General features: G+C 43.3%; 1 pseudogene; it reads left to right on the forward strand.

Annotated features, from left to right (window-relative positions):
- Window positions 1-3,010: 3,010 nt before the first annotated feature.
- LOC101559910 lies at window positions 3,011-3,894 on the forward strand (annotated as a pseudogene).
- The last annotated feature ends 95 nt before the right edge of the window (window positions 3,895-3,989 follow it).

Genomic DNA, 3,989 nt, shown 5'->3' on the forward strand with positions numbered 1-3,989 from the left:
ATAGCTCGGACTTGTAGTGATTCTCCTGATTTTAGCTTCCCCAGTGCTGGGATTGCAGACCTGCGCCACCCCGGCCATCCCAGTGGGAGCTGGACTGGTGCAGCATGTGGTTCCTGGGATCAAACCCAGGTCCTTGCGCTTGCCTAAGCAGCTTAGTCTACTGAGCTATCTCACCAGCCCTTAAAATTAATTCTTTATCAGTGGATAGCTTCACAACTCTAAAATTTCTAAAGTAAGAATTAAACTTCCAGCATGTAGTCCCATGAGACAGGATTTCTGTGGAACACATTAAACTGTATTTCTTCTTGCCATTTATTGCTGGTATTCATTTCCATTTCACTTGCTTTAAATGTTGTATTGCATTTCAGATTGCTTCCACTATTAGCAAAAATGAATTTGGATGAGTTTTCTTCCAGTTTCTTAGATGAGATTCCTAGGGCATCTGAACTTTCAAAGCAAATCTTTTCTTTGGTAACTTACAGAGAAATTATATAATAAATGATGAAATGGATAAATCTTTTCTTATAGATTAGGAAATTGCCCTCATGGTCTTTTATATATCTTACATCAAAAGTCTCTCAACATCTTAGTAAAATCTAATATATAAAATATTGTGAGGTCTTTATATTTTTCTATGCTTGAAAAAATAGATGTATAAGTAGAAATTTATCATTTTTATTGCTTTGAGCCAAGACCATGATGTAGTGATGTGCAGTTAGACACCTCCTTGGTAGACTGGAAGTGTCCACACCCCAGTGACAGAAAGAGATGTTCAGGGCATCTCAAGGCCCCCATTCAGGATGAGGAAGGGAAGACTGGGGCTGGCAGTACGGTTTCCTGACAACGCTCATCCAGGAAACTGAGCAGCGTGGCTGAAAGGCCAGGTCTGCTGGTCACCCTGGCTTAGAAACTGTGCCTGGGGAAGTGGCTGCACATGCGCGCTTTCACCCCTGAGCACCAGCTCCTTCACCGTGCGGGCAGGAGCTGTGCTGCCCATGGGTGCTGTCAGCACGCCGCATCGCACAGAGCAGCTGGAAGCTCAGATGCTTGACGCCGCAACAGGAGAAACAGAGGCAGAACCCGGACCTCGCGTGCACATAGAGCGACCGCTCCGGCTTGTCTTGAATGCAGCTGGGAAGACAGAGTGAGCAGTCCACACTGAATAAGTCTCGGAGCTATCTTCCCAACTCAAGCAGAGCAGCGAGGGAATTTCAGAAGAAAGTACTAGACTGCCTCATAATCCAGCAGCCTTCGCCACTACCAAGCTTAATGCGGAAATGAGCAGTGAGCTCCCATTCGGGCTCCAGGGTGATGCCGTGTCCCTGGCTGCATGCATGTCTTCTTAACCGGGAATCTGACTGCAGCTTCAGTTTTGCGCCATCCAGAAGCAAAGGACTCCGTCATGCTGCTGTGCTGCTTTAGAGGGAGCGGCCAATCCTGACTGGTGGAAATCGCAATTGCAGTGTCCAGAGTAAACAAAGTCTGTCTAGAAGCGCCCTCACAGACCACTTGGTGAACCTGACTGACTCATTACAAAACCACAATTTTCATGTAGCTGATGAGCTCTTCGCTCCAGTCAGCCACAAATTGATGCTCTTAAGTAGTCATTGTTTCCCAGGGTGCCCACAATCAGACCCTCCACGTGCACAGTGTCACAGTGTTATAAACTGAATGCTTCACACATACTGTATTGCAGGTTCATAACACCACTGTTTTTCAGAACACAGGTTCATGGTCTTGCATACTGATACCTCTAAGATTTTCATGATGTCTAACTACAGTGTTCTTTCAGAAATGCATTAATGTAATTGCATATTTCAAGAGTTAGAAATCTTTATTATAGTTTTTAAATTTAAGTTCAATATCTAGACCTTTTGGGAGATTATAATGCCTTCTAATTTATGCTTAATATTTTAGTACTTACTATGTTAAATATCTTTAAGCCATGCTTTTCATCAGTGAACTTGATCGGCCTCAACTTTGGTCACCTTCTCAAAAGGTAAACACTACGCTCTCAGTTAAGTGACAAGAAAACCAAACACAGTACGCCAACGTCAGCAGATAGGAGCCCATATCTTTTTGGGTTTTGCAGGTTATTGCTAAGGAGATTAATCCTGCAATCGTTCTGGCTTCACATCCAACCTTTCAGAAAGCTCCAAACACTGAGAAGAATGAGGGGCATCGTGCACCCACAAAGACATTTTGAAATTAGTGCTCCAGTGCTGAGGAGATAGCTCAGCAGCATAAGAGGCTGCCTGGCAAGTGCAAGGTCCTGAGTTAGATTCCCCAGTATAAATACATGAATACGTAAATAAATAAATAAATAAATAAATAAGTTCTTCAGCAGAACTATGTCCCAACCTCATTTCCACCCGAAAAGAAAGTGCCAGTATGTTACTAGGCACCGGGCCTTCCTCTGGATGCCGCCAGAATAGCACATTGGCCGCTGGCTATTGAAGGAATGCTAAATGTTTTCCACAATGGAACTTGTTACAACTCATGTTTGTGTCTCAACTTCTATCAAATACTATTAAAAACTTGTTGCTTTAGATGTAAGTCTCATAAAGCCAAGGTTTTCAGTTGAAGTAGAAGCTAGTTGCCCCTACAAAGTAATGGATCTGCACACCTTCCCAAGTGTTCCCAGCATCGTTAGAGTCACATACAGAGGAATAGAACAGAAAATAAAACATATGACAATCAACAGATTGAGGTAGGAAGGCTGACACGATGTCAAGGCCAGCCTGAGGTATGGAGTGAGTACAAGGCCGGGGTGAACTGGTATAGCATGATGATGCCACAAAAACAAACAAAAGAAAAAAAGCATACTGTATTCCATCACTACTTCTTTATAAATACCATTATTTGTCTTCATTTTATCTGCTATATTGGCTCCTCTGTGAAGAAGGCTCTTCAGCCTGAGAGAGGGCTGGAGGAGTTGCAGACTGTGTTGCCAGGACATTCGTTGCCGGGCGTCAGGGCTGGTTTGACGCAGCCCCTGGAGGGAAGCACCATGATTTTGGCCGTGCAATTGTTGGATGAATTAATGGGTCGGGATCAAAACCTCGTCCCAGATGGGAAGCACAGCAACATGCGGCTGGACCACGAAGTGATGTGGCTAAGTTTTTCAGGCTTCCCTGAACTTGGAATCCTCCTGCCTTACAGGTGTGGGCCATCACATCCAGGTTTGTAAATATTATCTCTGTGGTTTCTGTCCTGAGGAATTGTTCACAAATACTCTGATCTTGGTCCACGTGAAAAATTAATGATGAAAATTTATGAAAGCAATATGAAGAGTTCTTGTTTCATTAAAGTTGGCTATGAGAGACTTTTTTGCAATACTTACTAGCAGAAGTAGAACGTAGAATCAGACAAGGCAGTCCTCTGTGGCTGCTAGACCACCAGGCAAAACTGAGGAAAATAATTCAGATTCTCACAGACAAAACTGATGTGCTCCTACAGCAGACTGAAGAATTGGGATCTGAAGGAAGGTAGAAGAAGCCCGGGAATGGTGAAGTTAGTCGAACAGCTAAAAGAAGAGAGAGAATTGCTTAGACCCACAACTTCAACCGCTGAAAGTTTTGCTGCCCAAGAAAAACAAATGGAAGCCTGTGAAGTGTGGGGGCCTTTTTGGTAGTAGGAGATGCCCAGTTCCAGGTAGATGATCATTTGATGGGACAATAACACATGGGCTATGCCAAAATCAAAGCTACTGTAGAAGAACTAAAAGAAAAGTTAGGAAAAAGAACTGAAGAACCTGATCGGAATAAGCATCTAAAAACAAAGAAGCAAGAAAGAGAAACAGAACAGGAGGAAGAAATGGAAGAAAGAGAAAGAAAAAGATGAAGAGAGGAGGAGGAAAGAGAGAAAGAAGGATCTTGTGATAGAGAAAGAAAAAAGAAGTCGTTTGTAGAGATATAGATTTAAGACAAAAGCCTGATGTCCTAACAGAGCAGGAAACACTGGACTGAGCCCAAGGAGGGTTGCAGTCT

The sequence above is a fragment of the Octodon degus genome, unplaced genomic scaffold, assembly GCF_000260255.1.
Source record: "Octodon degus isolate 3935 unplaced genomic scaffold, OctDeg1.0 scaffold00207, whole genome shotgun sequence".
NCBI lineage: Eukaryota > Metazoa > Chordata > Mammalia > Rodentia > Octodontidae > Octodon > Octodon degus.